The sequence below is a fragment of the Lissotriton vulgaris genome, chromosome 10 (assembly GCF_964263255.1).
Source record: "Lissotriton vulgaris chromosome 10, aLisVul1.2, whole genome shotgun sequence".
NCBI lineage: Eukaryota > Metazoa > Chordata > Amphibia > Caudata > Salamandridae > Lissotriton > Lissotriton vulgaris.
Window position 1 is genome coordinate 96,264,411 of NC_141698.1, and position 18,981 is coordinate 96,283,391.

Here is an 18,981-nt window from a genome sequence, read left to right on the forward strand (position 1 = left end):
CATTTACTATGGCACTGACCAAATCTGATTTTGGTCTAGCCCTATCAACGGAGATCAAATTTTCTAAGTATTCTACCACTTGCTCCAAAAATCAGCACTACTTCTTGTGAAGAGTGAGACCTGAGCAAGAAAGTCTCCTTAAGACCTGCAGCAATGCCTTGTGTTGCACCTCTATGATAATCCAAACTGCAGTCTGTTGAACCGGTCTGCTTGGTTGTAACACATGCTGCCAATTCCTTGGAATCTGGATGTTGTTAGATCTGGCAGTAAGCACTTCTCAAATTCAGTTTGAAGAAGTACCAACCACCTCAACATCAAAATAATTTAGTTGATGTTCTGGAGAGGCAAACAATCAGCAAAAGCATTCTTTGTAAGGCTTTGAATATCCACACAAAGAGCCATCTGATTTTTTCGTAGTGACAACAGGAGACAACCATTCTGCAGCCTCCAAGGTTTCTATAACACCATCTTTAGCCACTTGATATAAAATTGCTTTCAATCCTCTAATGGCCATTGGAATCATCCTAGTCATATGTCTAACATATGATGATTTTGTGAAGATATCCATTTGCTTCACCCAACCTATCTTCAAACACCATGTCATAATTATGTAGAACCTCATCTGTAACAACCACTCCTTGATCTATAAAGCCCTTGGGTTTGCTATGATGTGCTGGTCATATTGATAAATCCAGCCCAATATGGGTGGGGAAGACCCTGCCACATATAACTTGTCAGTTTAGTTATGATCCTTGAATTTGATCTGTGTTTAAATTAAACCTATGACTTCAATGCTTGCTTCATGGTAACCTTTTAAATTGATATCATTAGGTTCTAGCTCCACATTCGTCCAGATGATAAGATAAGATAAAAAAAGTCTTTCAGTATCACCATGTTTAAAGAGCTGGAATCCACCATCAGTCTTAACTTCTTGTCTCTTATTTTAAAAGCTGCTTTAGGTTGATTTTGCCTGCGCAGAAGGCTTGCCTTTCCTGTCTCCTTTTCATCAACATCTTCACCCCTACTCCCTACACTGAGCTCTCTTGGTCACTGCCTTCCACAATTTCATCTATCACAAGACTCGTCCAATACACAACATACTGCCCTACACACCTTTGCAATATCCTCCTTTTCCTATAAATCCAATACTTTATTTACAGCATAGCAGTTTTTAAAGTCAATTGAATGTATATCTGTGACAGGATTTGGTTCCCATTCTTGCAACACCACCCCTCAGTGGCGTAACATAGGCCCCAACCGCCCCTGAGGGCGGGGGTCCCGAGCTGCAAGGGGGACCCCCTAGCTGCAGGGGGACCCTCAGCACAGTAACTGGCCTGAGATCTCCTGATTGAGTCTGGAGGGGGGGGGCATGTACCTTGCAGGCTGGCCCCCTTTAGCCTAGTTACGCCACTTCCTCCTATTGACCTATTATGGTACTTCTGAAGTTGGTGGCAAAAGTCTTCTTCCCAATAGCATACACTACCTCCGACCTATTATCTAGTTTTGCAATCTTAATAGAATATTTTTTTTACATTCTTTGCATTTCCTTAATGCACTTTTCTGATTCCTCATCTACTATGGCAATGGTGATGGCTTCCTTCAAGAAAGAATTACTGGTATCCATGAGCCCTTCCTGCATTTTCTTACTGGGGCATTGTTCAATGAGCTGGTACTTAAATAACTCCTCTATCACAGTGTCCGATTGACACTTGTGGCTAGTTCTCAGGCCACAAATTAATCGACAGATTCCAATGGCTTTTGGAGTTGTGTGTAAAGCGTGTGGTGTCACATTGCTATGTTAACAGATTTTCAAATCTTGTTTCTAGCTGTAGTTGTGTTTCTTTATATACAGCTACAATTTTATTTCCTTGTTTGTCATCCATCTGAGGTAAGCATTTAAAAATATGCTGGCCCAAAGTCACGAGACGATTCAGAAAAGGGGGTGGTGATGAACAGAGTGTCTGAATTAAGCAGACCACTCTAACCCAGTCCAAAGATCAGGGCTTGATCCATCACCGTTTTTTAGCTCACTGCACCATCCCAGCTCAGAACTTGGCTATATGCAAATTAGTCTGACCCTGGCCCAGTGCATCATGGGAAAAGGGCAGACCAAACTACCAAGCCAATTCTTATACTGGGAAGGAAACAAGCTTCCGGGGACCGTTTTCTGGCATTTCAGCCGTCTTCGGCCCGGCTTGCTTGAATCCTGATGGTGCAATGAGCAAGGGACTCACATCTGAGTATACCCTTCCACGCTTATGGTGGACAAAAATGATTCAGAAAAGGGGGTGGTGATGAACAGAGTGTCTGAATTAAGCAGACCACTCTTACCCAGTCCAAAGATCAGGGCTTGATCCATCACCGTTTTTTAGCTCACTGCACCATCTCAGCTCAGAACTTGGCTATATGCAAATTAGTCTGACCCTGGCCCAGTGCATCATGGGAACAGGGCAGACCAAACTACCAAGCCAATTCTTATACTGGGAAGGAAACAAGCTTCCGGGGACCGGTTTCTGGCATTTCAGCCGTCTTCGGCCCGGCTTGCTTGAATCCTGATGGTGCAATGAGCAAGGGACTCACATCTGAGTATACCCTTCCACGCTTGGTGGACAAAAATGATTCAGAAAAGGGGGTGGTGATGAACAGAGTGTCTGAATTAAGCAGACCACTCTTACCCAGTCCAAAGATCAGGGCTTGATCTATCACCGTTTTTTAGCTCACTGCACCATCCCAGCTCAGAACTTGGCTATATGCAAATTAGTCTGACCCTGGCCCAGTGCATCATGGGAACAGGGCAGACCAAACTACCAAGCCAATTCTTATACTGGGAAGGAAACAAGCTTCCGGGGACCGGTTTCTGGCATTTCAGCCGTCTTCGGCACGGCTTGCTTGAATCCTGATGGTGCAATGAGCAAGGGACTCACATCTGAGTATACCCTTCCACGCTTATGGTGGACAAAAATGATTCAGAAAAGGGGGTGGTGATGAACAGAGTGTCTGAATTAAGCAGACCACTCTTACCCAGTCCAAAGATCAGGGCTTGATCCATCACCGTTTTTTAGCTCACTGCACCATCCCAGCTCAGAACTTGGCTATATGCAAATTAGTCTGACCCTGGCCCAGTGCATCATGGGAACAGGGCAGACCAAACTACCAAGCCAATTCTTATACTGGGAAGGAAACAAGCTTCCGGGGACCGGTTTCTGGCATTTCAGCCGTCTTCGGCCCGGCTTGCTTGAATCCTGATGGTGCAATGAGCAAGGGACTCACATCTGAGTATACCCTTCCACGCTTATGGTGGACAAAAATGATTCAGAAAAGGGGGTGGTGATGAACAGAGTGTCTGAATTAAGCAGACCACTCTTACCCGGTCCAAAGATCAGGGCTTGATCCATCACCGTTTTTTAGCTCACTGCACCATCCCAGCTCAGAACTTGGCTATATGCAAATTAGTCTGACCCTGGCCCAGTGCATCATGGGAACAGGGCAGACCAAACTACCAAGCCAATTCTTATACTGGGAAGGAAACAAGCTTCCGGGGACCGGTTTCTGGCATTTCAGCCGTCTTCGTCCCGGCTTGCTTGAATCCTGATGGTGCAATGAGCAAGGGACTCACATCTGGGTAAGAGTGGTCTGCTTAATTCAGACACTCTGTTCATCACCACCCCCTTTTTTGAATCGTTTTTGGCCACTACAGGTGTGGCAGGGTATACTCAGACATGAGTCCCTTGCTCACTGCACCACCAGGATTCAAGCAAGCCGGGCCGACGACGGCTGAAATGCCAGAAACCGGTCCCCGGAAGCTTGTCTCCTTTCCGGTGAAGAATTGGCTTGGTAGTTTGGTCTGCCCCGTTCCCATGAGGCACTGGGTCAGACTAATTTGCATATAGCCAGGTTCTGAACTGGGGTGATGCAGTGATGCAGTGAGCTAAATAACGGTGATGGATTCAGCCCTGATCTCTTGACTGGGTAAGAGTGGTCTGCTTAATTCAGACACTCTGTTCATCACCACCCCCTTTTTTGAATCGCCAAAGTCACGAGACAACAAAGCTTTCTTCCTTACTGCTGGGAAATCTATGGCATCCATTGCCTACAAATATTTTTCAAATGTCTCTATCCAGTTTCCCTAATCGATTTGACGATTTCCTGGATGAATGAGAAAACTTGGTGGAGTGATTATTGTTTGCGAGATGTTAATTTTTTTAATTTAGTATTTTGTTTAATAATAATTAATGTTTTGAAGTTTATTTCAGCAGTGGATGCCATGGTGAAAGAAATATCTTTGAAGAAATATCTTTGAAGAAGAAGGCGGTACATGCACTGTGACCCCATAGGTGGCATGATCATGTGTAATGATGGGAAGCAGGCAAGGTCTTAGAGCAGTTTTAGGAGTGCAGAGGAGCAGATGGTGTGGCGGGAAGTAATTTAACACTTGTGTGGGCTTGAAGATTTGTTTTTATTTTACTTTAAGGCAGTGTTTGATATCAGTGTGGCGGGTTGAAAGAGAGAGAGTGAGCTTAGTGCTGTTGGTTCCTCAGCACACTCATGACTAAATGATGTCAGGATGAGTGGGGCGGTGGATGTCAATTGCGGGACAGTTGGGAAGTCTTTTAAGGTCGTAAAGTCTTCCATGGGCAGGCAGATGATTTGGTCAAGCGCAGATACGGGCATATACATCTGCTGAGCAAAGGGTGGTGGTCAAAGCGGATTGAGGTGGATTCATAGCTAGCTTTTGATCTCATATTGATGGTGTTCTGGCTAGAAGGAAAGGCCATACCATTTCCAGCATTCTGAATGGGCAATCAATTATAACAGGTGCTCAAACCCACCCCTTTAAAACCTGGCTCCACCCACTTCTCTTCTGAAAATCCGTAATCGCTGGTTAAGGACTCTTGGAATGACTGTTTACCCACAATGTTCCGTTAGCTGCTATGTCGGACCTTTTATAGCGTGGATTATAAACAAAATCAACTCCCTCTCCAACCTTCAAAAAGAGCTATCCTGCGTGTAGAGTTCAACACAACAACCCATTTCTGGGTCCTCTCTCCAAAGCTGATGGTGGTGTATCTTCTTGGGTTCCACAGTAACCCTGTGGACGTCATGCTATACCTCACCCTGGTGTTGCATTTAGCAGATAAGACTGTCCTCAGACAGGTCCGGCTTTGACACTTGTGAGTGGGACTCAAACCACAGCACTTTGTTCAAGTTCCAAAGTTTTCATGAGCAAGGAAAGTCAGTGCTCCAAAGAGCACTTCAAGAGCAGCTATTTGACCAGGGATGGTGCCTACATGACAGCCAGCCTCCCAGAGGTGAGGGGAAATCACCCGAAGTCTCCGCTGGAAAAACTGAGGGTCTGTCTAGTACCTTTGGAAGCCTACCTGCCTTCTCCAAGAGGGAAGGAGCGTTCCACCCATACCAGAAAAAGAAACTGTCCAGGAGAAGCAGTCCAGCATCTACCCGATGTGAGGAACACCCAGAAGAAGCCAAATTCCAGAACAAAGCCAGGATTTGACCCACGTCGTGAATGATTTTTCTGAGTAGTTACCATAGTGTGTGGCACCAAGACAATCAACTAAAGGGAAACATCAGGTAACCTGTTATCCCTGCTGTAGGGTGTGGTCCAGCGCTGCTCCAGAAATTTTCTATAAACCATCACCTTAACCCAGGGAGCTATTCACAATTTACTTATCAGTGGGCCCATAACACTGCAAGTCACTCATAAACTCATTCACTCTGCTCCGAGGATTTAGTGAAGACCAAAAGAGAGCTGCTGGATTATAGCGGAGTGTCTAGAACTAACATTTTATACATTATTTACATCTGTAGTTTAATACCATGGTTTTGATTCTGAGGAAAAAAATTCAAACACCCCACCATTATTTGTCAATGGATCTGCTAGTAAAAGTTAACTAAAGGATAACAAGACCTAAGAGGAAGATGGGAGTGTGCTCTGTCCTATTATGTTATTACCAGAGTTCTATTCTTATTGTGATGTATTAACATTCTTTAAAGGGCGGCATGTTGGGCAGCAAATAAAAGTATTTGCATAATGTTAGCCTCCGTATGTCTTTAATGAAATCAAGATTCTCTCTGCATGAAAATTGGAGAATTGTCATTCTCCATTTATTTAATTTGTATTTAGAGATAAAGGGGCATATGTAGGTAACCGTTTGCGAATTTCAGCGTTTGCAAATCGCAAACGGCGTTTTGATATGTAGGTGCCACTTAGCAAAATAAGGAATCGCAAACATTGCGATTCCTTATTTTGCTTACAGCATTTGAGGAATCGCAATTTTGCGATTCCTTAAATGCTATGTAGGGGTGATTTAAAAATTGCGATTTTTGCATACCGAATCGCAAAATACCACCTACTTCAAGTAGATGGTATTTTGCGAATTCCTTCAAAAATGCATTTTTTTTTAAAATTCAAAGTGCCATGTGGCGCACAGACATGCCCTTAGGGCATGTATGTGCACCACATGTACTTACAGGCATATTCAAGGGGTGCAACAGGTGTCCTTTGGACACCCTGGCACACTTGGAAGTGCGATTCTCAAATTGCGATTTTCTCATAGAAAATCGCAATTTGAGAATGTATCCCCATTCATTCCTTGGGCCTCTTAGCCCATATGAATGAATTGGACACCCATTCCTTAATTGCGATTCGCAATTTGCTAATCGCAATTAAGGAATGTTAGAGATTCGGAAAAAAAATGCGAATTTCTACCTACATTCCATTTTGCTATTCTCAAAAGGGAATCGCAAAATGGAAATTACCTACATATGCCCCAAAATCTCCTAGCAAGACCACTACGTTTTATTTTAAACGAAAAATTCAATTATGCATTAATAACCTGAAAGAAAAGTTTGAAATTCAAAACATTCATTTATTAGGAAAATAAGAAAAATTAATATTACCAAAATGTAGAAACGCAGGCATCAGCGTAAAACAGAATAGTTCCCAAAGAACACCTCTCTTCTCTCTCGATGTTCCCCTCACATAGGACTCCAAACCCATTAAAAAGTTAAAATTCAGAAAAATGTCAAAGTCCCTGCGCCATAGGAAAATTGCGCAGTCCGACAGCATCTTAGGGTGCAAAGATTAAATCGAAAAGCAAGCTAATTTCATCGTCCCAAATGTCCTCTTTTATACCCTTTTCCACTAACTTATCTATCTAAATTCGTAACTCTAGGGTCCTGGAGTGTCCGTGATTGGTCAATTAAGGGGTGGATGAGCATCACCTCATCGCCTCACTGTTCAATTTCCGCAGAGTCATCTTATAATAGAAAAATAGTAAACCCTTTGTTCATGTCATGCTTCTTCCGTTGTGTCCTTTAATTCGTTATTCGATGCCCTATTCCCACGTTCAAGATGCTGACATTCGAAAAAGTTGGCATCTGTTCCAAGTGGCAGGCCACACTGTCCTTGACCCATTCTACACAGGCACAGGCAGCTTAGTGCATGCATGCTTAGATCGCCACCTCAGAGTCACAGTCAGCTTCTATTTTCTTAGGCCACATTGCCTTAATTTGGGAACTATTATAGAAAAAAACACAAATAAACGTAAATTTCAGAAATAAAGCCCGTCTGTTTACCTCCCCCTTCTAATAGTATCCCAGTTAGTATTTACTTAGCTTTAAGCAACACATATGCGTGAATTTACTTACCAATCATCATGATTTATGCCACAAATAAACAGACAGATAGCACATTCATGCAATTTCCAGTTAGATTATGACAATTGCCTACTTTTTATGACGAGATGCATAACAAATTAGTAAATTAGGCTTGACCATTACTTGCAATTTAGTATCCCACGTGTATTTGTGTAGGTGCATTCTATTCTATGTTTGTTCATTTCATGACAGGATCACAAGTCTGTGACCCCTACCAAAAACTCATAGCCCTACGAAACCTAGTGGGAAAAGACGTCAGACAGATCATCAAAGAACTACCCACAGCCAATGCTGAGTCCTATGAGAATATGAAGGAAACCCTAAATAGGAAGTTCCTACCCAAAAAGAACCTTGACTATGAGCGTTACATGTTCAATCTCGCTTCCCAAGAGCAAGACGAGCTCATGGGCGACTTCATCTCCCGCATCAGATACCTGGCTCGATACTGTGAATTTGATAACTTCAACACAGAAGATGCACTTCGCCTACGCATCATCGAAGGGTGTCAGTCCGAGTAACTACGGCGTCGACTGCTAAAGAAGCATTACTCTCTCGACAAAGTAGAAGAACTCACCCGTATCAATGACCAAGCAGAAGAACATGCAAAGAAGATGAAAGCCAGCAAAGCTGAAAAAAGGGAACAAGCTCTCCGAGTACAATATCACAACGAACCGAGACACCATCCAGATTGTCGCAAACCTGGAAAACTTACAAGGGCACCTCGCACAAAGTCCCCCCGCAACAAGACCAGGAGCATTCACCCCCGAGACAACCACCACAGTGCTATCGGTGTGGCCAGGACTACCCCCATACGGGCCAATGCCCAGCCATGGGTCAACAGTGCCACTTATGTGGAAGAGACAATCACTTTGAAGCTGTGTACCAAACCCGTCCCTCAGAAATGAAACAGAACATGGGGTCCCGTCACTACGTGAGGGCTGTGCAAGGACGGAGAGACCGCTCAACCAGCTCGTCAAGGTTAAGCGCCTAGTCAGTCAGCTCATACTGATCACAGCGGTCTACGTCTAGAGAATCGTCCTCCCTCACCCCCATATCGCAAGACATTGATGAGTACGTGTGTAAAGTGGCGGACCCGGACAGACTAAAGAAGTACCCGTGACTAAATATTTGAATAGGAAGCCACTCTGCCAAATTTGTTCTAGACACCAGCGCATCACTCAATTACATCTGCGTCACTGAATACCATAGCATAAGTCCTAAACCGAGACTGGAGCCAGCGGCAGTATGAGTGTACACGTGGATGTCTAAATAACCACTGCCATGCCTGGGACAATTTCGCACTGCACTAACATACAAAAACAGGCAAATACAAGCACAAATGCATGTGATTGAAGGCCCTGAAGCAGCAGACTGCCTCCTCAGTTTGCCAACAGCAGAACGCCTGAGGATAGTTGAGATCCCGTACAAAGTGGACGACTCGCCGGATATTGGTAACAAGTTCCCGAAACTGTTCAGTGGCCTAGGGAAGTTAGCTCACTTCAAGGTCAAACTGCATATCAACGAGCAAGTAACAACAGTAGTGCAGCATCACCGGAAGGTGCCATTCCACTTGCAACAAGCGGTAGATGATGAACTCCAAGACCTGCTAAGGGCGGATATCATAGAATGCTCATGGGTGTCGCCTGTCGTAGTCGTGCCCTAGAGAGGTCAGGACAACAAGGTACGCCTGTGCGTGGACATGCGAGCCCCCAACACGGCTATTGAGAGAGAGCAGCGCCCAGGACCCCACATCAGTGACATGATCACGTGCCTAAATGGAGCAACAGTCTTCTCGAACCTCGATCTCAACAAGGTGTACCATCAACTTGAGTTGCATGAAAAGTCGAGGTATATCACTACATTCACCACTCACCAAGGACTTTTTAGATATAAACGCCTCAACTTTGGAATCTCATTGACAGCTAAGATTTTTCAGGAGGCTGTTCCGCGAGTAATTCAAAACATCCCGAATGCATTCAACTACAGTGACGACATCCTGGTGTTCGGGGAGACCCAGAAAGGTCATGATAAAAAACTTGACCGGGTGTGTCACGCCTTGCTCAACGCAAATCTCACACTCAACCAAGACAAATGTGAGTTCCACAAGTTAACACTCAAATTCTATGGCCATGTCTTCTCAAAGGAATGAATGTGGCCCGACCCTGAGGAGGTATCTGCACTATCAGACACTCCACAACCACATGATGTCAGTGACCTCCGCTCGTTCCTAGGCATGGCTAGTTACTGCGCCCTTACATCAAAAACTATGCAACCATCAGCTACCCACTACGAGAACTAACGCATCAAGGACAAAGTTTCCAGTGGTCAACCAAGTGTGAACAAGCCTTCAACAAAATCACGGCGGCTGTGAGTTCATCTACCAACCTAGCTTACTTCAACACCAAACGGAAAACAGAAATCACGGGAGATGCCAGTCCTGTGGGGTTAGGTGCAATTCAGGCACATTATGATGACGAAGACGACCAGCGCCACATTGTTGCATATGCCAGTCTCAGTCTCCACGACACAGAAAAAGCATACTCCCACCCGGAAAAAGCGAGCCTTGCGGTCGTGTGGGCGTGTGAGCATTTTCATCTTTTTGTATATGGAAAACATTTCACACTTATCACTGATCACCAAGCTCTGACAACTATCTTTAGAAACCCCCGGGTGAAGATGCCCCCGCGGATTGAACTGTGGGGAATATGCTTACAGGGCTATATCTACACTATCATCCACAAACCGGGGAAGGCAGAAAACCCGGCAGACTACATGTTGCGACATCCACAAACCCTGGCGCGAGTGAGACACTCTGTAGCTGAAGAATACCTCCATTTTGTCATCAACCAAGCCCGCCCACCGGCTGTCCCACTATAGGCCATCATTGAAGCGCCCGCCAAAGATGCCACGATTCAAAACATCGTACACCGGATCCACACCAACTCGTGGAGACACTTAGATGAGCCAAACATGAGTGATGCCATCAACACTCAAGAACTTCTGGCGTTCAAACACGTCAAGGTTGAACTCTCCAGCAGCACCAATGGCCTACTACTAAGAGACCGAAGGATTGTAATACCGTAGCAATTAAGACAAGGAACCGTCAACCAGGCACATGAAGGACATCGAGGAGTAGTGGCCACGAAGAAAGCTCTACAAGATCGCATCTGGTTCCCGTCCCTTGACCAGATGGTAGAGGCCACACTCCAAGACTGCCCTCACTGTCAATTAGTAGGACGAGATGAACCACATGCCCCTCTACAGATGTTAGACCTCCCGAACAGCGTATGGCAAAAAGTAGCTGTCGACTTCTTCGGCCCGCTTAAGTTGGGAAAATACATCATTGTCATTATGGACGAGTACTCACGCTTCCCTATGGCTCTCCAAATTTCCTCCACTAAAGCGACTGCTGTCATACCTGTCATCGAAGAAGTGTTCGCTGCTTGGGGAATCCCTGCTGTGGTAAGGACCTACAACGGACCACCTTTTAACGGACAGGAATTTGCAGAGTTTGTCAAACACCTGAATTTAAAGCACCGGAAAATTACTCCCCTGTGGCCCCAGGCCAAAGGCATGGTGGAAGGTTTTATGGGGACCATTAAAAAGACGATGCAACAAGCCGAACTAGCTCATCGTGACATTCAACCAGCGTTAAACTATGTTTTACGAGCATACAGGACCACGCAGCACAGCACCACAAATCGATGTCCTGCCACTCTAATGCTCGGACGAATCCCACGCACCAGGATCCCAACTGCAGACGCTGTCACACAATCCTCGGACCATGAGACCCTGGTAGAACTTGAGTGCACTAAGAAAGCAAAAATGAAAGAATATGCCGATCACTGCAGACATGCAAAGACGTCCGACATCCGTGAAGGAGACTGGGTGCTGGTGAGACAGGACAGGAAAACCAAAGCGGACAGCCGATACTACCCTGACCCATTGCAAGTAACAAGAAGGAAGGCGACCATGATTACAGCTGAATCTGGAGTCAAGCGGACAACCAGAAACATATCGCACTTCAAAAAATGCAACCCTGCTGCTTACGCTCAAGCCCGAGAGCCTGACTGGAACACAGACTCGTCAAGTCAGGAGGAGAACAATGGTCAGGAATACACACCAGTGTCGTAAGACGGCACTGCAAAAGAGAGGGGCCCATCCAACCGACCGCAAATCAGCCCACCACGAAGAACAATTCGAAGACCCACTCGACTCATTGAGGAATTCTAAAAGACACTTTGAACACTGAAAATGCAAAGGGGGGAGATTGTCATGTCACCATGCCTGACCCTGGGGTACAGCCAAGACAGGCAGGACAGGAAGGGGAAGTGGAGGAGCAGAGGCGGGGAGAGGAAAAGGAAGTGCACGTCAAGGCAAGGAGAATAAGGACGTGTGTGACCCGAGCTCTGGTCTCCATGTGGTTCTTGGGGACGAGAAAACAACAGTCTTGCCAGAAATAAAATCTTAACTTGCAGGACACAATAGATGTCAGTGGAGAGTGTTAAATCAATGAGCAATCTGCTGACATGGTTGTTTGCTAAATATTTGATTCCTTGCTAATTCCTACCATCTCCTCTGACCACTTGGGGTGGGCCCAGGGTACCTTGTCAATGGAATTGGGTGGGTCCTTTTAATTCAGTTACAGTGCTTTTTAGGTTGAGCCTAGAGCAGCGCACATGCGCTGCTCTAGTAAAATTACCTTTTGGAATCGCTCTGACCTTTTCACACGCTTATGCGTGTAAAAAGGCCTACGGCTTGCAGTTACGAGCAGCGCCACGCAGTGTACCATCTGTTTTGTGTCAGATTTCACACGAGCGCGCACGCACCACTCGCGGGACGCGGCAGCTGCGAAAAGCCACTCAGACCTGATCCTAAGATCCTCTGTTAATTCAAATACAAAGCTACTCTAGTTCCCTGCTGCACTGACCCCCGCAAGCCTATCTCCCCCTAATCCAGCTTTGTGATGGACTCGCACACCTCTGCAAGGCACTGCGTTACCTTGCCTGTTAGCGCTGACGCCCACCCATTCTGCTGAGGCTCCTCGTTCCCAGTTTAGCTGTAGTCCATCTTTGGGTCCAACTCTCACACCTCTGTAAGGCAATGCGCTACCTTGCCTGTTAGGGCTGACGCCCACCTGTTCTGCCAAGGCTCCCAGTCCCAGTTTAGCTGCCTATAGTTAATAGCCCCTTTTGTACAGGTGCCTGAACCGCTGTACAGAGTGGTGTCAATAGGGGCAGAGGAAGTGTTTTCAAGGATGGACAAAAACATGCACTGATTTTCTGTAAGCTTTAAAGTTTCCGTCCTACTTACTCAAAAGGTCGTATGATTGCAGGGTGATTTAAATGTTTATATTTTTTATTTGTGCATAGTTTCATCTACGCGCACACTAGCCTCAATGGTGAAATCGTATTGAATTGTTTTCTCTTTTAGCTCTGCTAGCACAGTTGTGCGCCTTAAATAACAGGCGTGAGTACGAGGCTCGGCTGTCTTCATTTTATCTACCATGGCACGATAATAGCCAGTGCCGTTTGTGTCCGAATTTTTATGCAGCAGATGAATAAACCACCAATCTGTTCTACTAGAATGTGCGCAGAGTTTTTAAAGGATATGTGAAATGGGTGAGTGAGTTTCACTTGAGGACAGATGTGAGTTCAGCTCAACATAGTGTACGTGGAATTCTAGTGCTTTAATGCAGGTAGCCCATTGCTGGTTTAGGGGTAGTGTTACTCGAACAGCATTCAGATGGTGAACATTGTAAATAGCCCCAATATAAATGTGCGATGTACGAAATTTGTGTAATCTGCTTTAGTGAAGTTATGCAAAGATTGTACAAAAGTATGCAAAACCAGCACTAAGCACTATATTTAAGCATGAAATGCAAAAATGACCTTGAGTACACATTTTTTGCTTAAAAACGCAAAAAAAACTCAAGTGCTGTGAGCAACAGCCATCTGTGTTCTGGTCATTCGCATTCTATTGCCAGATGTGGAGAAGTGTGGCTCAGGGGTTAGAGGCGGCAGACCCGGAAGCTGAGATCGGCCCTGGACCAGGGTTCAATTCCCCGCCTCGGCAGGTCTTGGGCTAAAAATTCCATGGACTCGATAATTCTCGCTCCGGTGCCTTCTCGACTCACGGGTTCACACTCTGTGACTCTGGGCAATAGCTTGCTTAATCTCCACAAAAGCCCTTGCGGTGGGATGCCTGGCTTTCACCTTGTGGATACCCTGCCGGGGAATACCAGGACAGGTTCCCTAAGCAAGCGCCGGGAAACCCACTGTGGGTAGCTGTGCGCTATATAAGCTCAAATACATTACATACATACATGTGTGGCATAACAAGGAATTTTCCATTATGATAGGTAAGGGAGCCAGAATGGTTGAACAGGCTTTTACAGGGCACGGCAGAGCTGAGGGCAATTTCCACACCTGGGGTGAAGGTAAAGAGTCCCATTATATGAAATGTATCTTACTCCACCAAACTCAAGTACCATCTAACAGTGGTGGTAGCAATTAGTCACCTTCACTAAGTTTGATGGACACTTTGGGTGTAGCCCAAGAAGAAAGTCTAGTTCTGCTGACGAATGCAATGTTAAACTTTCCAGAACACTGTGTTTTACTCTTGTAAACTCATGAAACCGGGTAGGGCAGCTCTCTTTCCCAAGCCCTACACAATACTTTGCTCCAGCCATTTCCATATAATACACAGTCATAAATAATGGGTCAATATCTGAGGCAACAATTCCAATAGAGGGAAGGCAACTCCAATGTGAGAGTGCGCACCTCAATAGTTTAAACAACCAGTATGACCTTGCATTCCATTAACTCCCGAGAAGCAGAATGCCCCACAACATAAGAGCAACAGCTGTCCACAAAACAGCCTGAAGGGTTGTCTGGATCGTTTGCACAGCCTTAAGGTGTGAATTTTACTGTTGCATTTATTTTCAGTAGGGATACACATTCTGGTACGAAATGCTGTACAAAGGATATATTACTATGTAAGGGCACTTCCAATTTAGTAACTTATAAAGACCAAAAATTATTAAATACCGTAGAATGTAGTTAACAGAGTGGGCAAACAAGACAATGTAAACTAAAGCACATATGTGATGTGCACACTAGGGTAGTGGCTAAATGTGCCTATAAATATTATGGAGGTTAGTGCCCTGAGAGACGGTTAACCTTGACTGCTATCTGTTAGCAACACGAAAGAGACTGGCAGAATGGGTTCACTTCCAACACAAATGCAAGAGGTGTAGGACGGTACTTGCTACGAAAGACAGCTCTAAGAAGTAGGTATTCACCGCACGGATGTATGACATTACAACGCATGCTTTTACAACGCAAGTTTTACAACGCATAATGTAAAAGGGTGCTGGATAGTGAATAGTTTCATTTACTATTCCAACTCCAGTCCCCGTGGACACTAGGGAAGGTGTTGGATAGTAAATTAAACTTATTCCCTATCCTAGAGCGCCCCCCAGCGCAATGCGATGTAATGGTTTGCGTTGTAAAAGTTGCGTCGTAAAGGAACTGCGTGGTAAAAGTTGCGTTGTAAAGGATGTTCCCCCACCGCACACACACAAGTGAATTCGGGCGCACCTTCAAGAGACAATTAAAGAAAACCTTGGATACTTAGCATAAAGCAGAGGATGCTGCTCTCCTAAAGTCATAGCCCAAAGAATGTGCTATCCTCTAACACAAGCGCCAGCAAAGAGAAGCTGCATAAGAGCCAGAGAGTGTACATGGCCCAAAAGATAAGATGATCTATACATTTTTAGGTCTCGCCTGTCGATGCGCATGCGCATCGAGCAAGCGAGAGTATTGGGACTTATCCACTCTTTCCCCAACTTGCAAGGAATCGTGGCGATTCCTTGCAGTGCCCGTGACTTTTAAGCTCAATGCGCATGCGCATTGAGCTTAAAAGCGCGTGCACGTCCGTCTTGTTTTACCCGCTCCGCCCCCTCCCCTTCCCGCCGTGTCGCATTTCTCCTCCCCTCTCCCCTCTCTTCCCTCCGTCTTGTTTATTTTACCCGCTCCGCCCCCTCCCCTTCCCGCCGTGTCGCATTTCTCCTCCCCCCTCCCCTCTCTTCCCTCCGTCTTGTTTTAGTACTGTCTGGCATTTAGTTTCTGTTGTAGGTTTCCCTGTCGACACGATTTGTTACATGGCTACGGTTTCCTTCACGCTCTTAATTGAATATTTTGTCTGGACATGCTGCGTTATCAGTTTAAGCTTTCGCATTTCAGAGCAGATGTTTTGTGTTCGTGCGATTCTTATACTTTTAGCCAAGCTGGTTTCTGGTAGCAAAGTTGCTGGCGTACATTTTTTCCATATGTTTGCGCATCTGTCACAGACTCGCAAATTATGTTTCCTAACCAGGTATAGTTAATCAGGCAGTTTTCTGATGTGTGGCCATTTGGTTATCCTCAATCTGCTTAGATGTTCGTTTATTTAAACCTGAAACAAGCAGAACATAACCTGACTAAAATAATCTTCTAGTCCTTTAGTATAGTGTAGCTTGGATTCAGTTTGTTGTATCCGTCCCCTTCCCGCCGTGTCGCATTTCTCCTCCCCCCTCCCCTCTCTTCCCTCCGTCTTGTTTGTTTACCCGCTCCGCCCCCTCCCCTGCCCGCCGTGTCGCATTTTTTTTTAAATCCCCACTTCCCCCTCTTCATACTGCGTTCAGGATGTTGTTCACTTCATCCACTGCACTGATCTATAAGGCTCCGTTGCCCACATACATGTGGAAGCCCCCTCTATCCTTCACTCCCCGCCTCAGTTTCCGTCGACCCTGAACCCGCCCCCTGATGTGTCCATGTCCGTGTCCAGCATGTCTAGCTGCCCTTCAGAGAGGTTCGTCTTCACGTCCTTGGCTCTGTGCTTGGTGCGGTAGGTGTTATTAGGAGCGCTGGAGTTAAACAGTTTGTCACGTGCGGCTTGTCATAAATAATATGACTAGCTGGCTTCCATCTTTTCCTCTGATAATATCGCGGCCCCTTTTGGACGAAGCGTCCACGCAGTTGATGGATAATTCAGTGGATTTCTTTTTGGGCCTAAATATTTTTTCCTGAGAATCATAGGTAGAAACTGCTGTCCTATTTCAGAATACTCTGTCCGATGATCGACTGTGTCAAGTGAGCGTGGGAAAACTCGATGTGCCTTTTGTTAATTTACCCAAGCAGTCTATAGTTACGTTTGTTGTTATGACATGAGCTACATTTTTTAACAGCTTTAAAGTAGGCTACATTTTAGAAAGAAAGAGCTTAACTTCCGTATTGTAATAAGCCTGATTACAGATGATTTTACACACGCCACTCCATAATCTAAGCTTTTGCTTGACAATTGTTAGGGTGGAATTCTGTACGAATGTAATGTGGAATAATCGTTTCCATTGTTACAGCACTGCAAAAAAACACAAGCGCTTTTTACTTATATACTGGCTTGTTAGCCAACGCTGTGGTTCTTGTTTGTCTACTTCAAAAGGATGGAATGCTAGGCAGGCCCTGTATGGATTTATACCTTTCACCTACAAATATTTGGAGAGAGCGTTTAAACAAACTATCTCGCATGCTATTACCATATGTTTTGGTAAACACACCACTGCAGCAAATTCTTTCAGTTCACTGCTGTGCTTGAAAAAAACCTTATCATCACCGGAATGCACATAATAAAAGAGGGGCACCTTTTATTATAAGTGTGCACATAGACTTTTTTGTGCTAAGTGCAAATTGCAACTTTTCAATAAATATTTTACTCTGAGTGATAGAAGGGGCTCTGTTAGTAAAAAGCTGTTACGTACTTTAGGATGCAATTTAATCACTTGTTGAGTAACATTTTAAACCCCTCACCCTCCCTCACCCTCACCCACCCTCACCCTCACTCACCTTCAACACCTCACCCTCACTCACCCTCACCCACACTCACCCTCACTCACCCTCAACGCCTCACCCTCACTCACCCTCAACACCTCACACTCACTCACCCTCACCCTCTCTCACCCTCTACCCTCACTCACCCTCAATACCTCACCCTCACTCACCCTCACTCTCACTCACCCTCACCCTCACTCACCCTCACTCACCCTCACTCACCCTCACTCACCCTCACCCTCACTCACCCTCACTCACCCTCACTCACCCTCACTCTCACTCACCCTCAACCCCTCACCCTCACCCTCACTCACCCTCAACCCCTCACTCACCCTCACCCACCCTCACCCTCACTCACCCTCAACCCCTCACCCTCACACAGTGCAATAGGTCTCGGAGCATTTGAGTTAGAGCTTTTAGAAATGTTTATGGCTTTTTTTTAAATTCTTTAGCATTGGCTACAGGAAACAAAAATGCTAAAGATTTACAAAAAAACCCATAAACAATTCTAAAAGCACTAACTCTAATGCTGCGAGACCTATTGCATTTCCAATGCTTGTTACATTTAGATAGAGGGCCCCCAAAGCGATGGAAGCCACCCATGACATGAACTGAAGCAGTACTTGACAAAAAAGTAGGATTGCGGCTCCAACAAGACAAAGTAGAGCAAAACAGGGTTCTCTTTGAAAATGAGAACTTATGTTAGGAAGGGTTAACCCCTTCGATGCTCATGACGGAACGGTTCCGTCATGAGGCACAGTGGAGCTGTGCTGATGACGGAACCGTTCCTTCATGACCACACCCATTATCATTATAGTTCAGCACCGGAGGGGAATATGTCTAGCAGCGATGAGGTTAAGGGGAGCAACTTCGGGATACTGCATTTTCTGCTAGTCCACAGTTGAGAATAAGTATCGCTTCTCAATCAGCAGCCATTTTTGTTACAGAATGCTATGATAGAGTAGGCCCGGAGAACATTTCTATTATACCATTGTAATCTCTTATAATTTGTTAATTTCAGATTGAGATTATTAGGTACAATTGTCTGTCTGTGTAGATACAGGTGAGTATATGGGTGAGGAATATTTTTATGTGCATGCGTTCTTTACGGTTATATTGAATGTAAGGTGTCAATTTTGGATACGTGCAAGCTTGCACAGGTTTGTTAGTCTCCTTGCAGACTTCATGTAAATATGGCAGCCTTCTTTTATCTATCTATATATGTTCATGACCCTCTACTTGAAACTTGTCTTTTGTGTAAGTAAATGTTAAGTTGTCACTTTTTCTTTCGTTACAGTAGTATTTCCCCTACCTCAGTGAAAATCCTTCCTTGGTTCTAAAAAATTGGTTGTGTTTCTGAAACGCTTGGGAAGGACTGTTGTACCTTCTGAAAGCTGTCCTTGTTTCGCACATCTGTTCAGTTATTTTACGCATT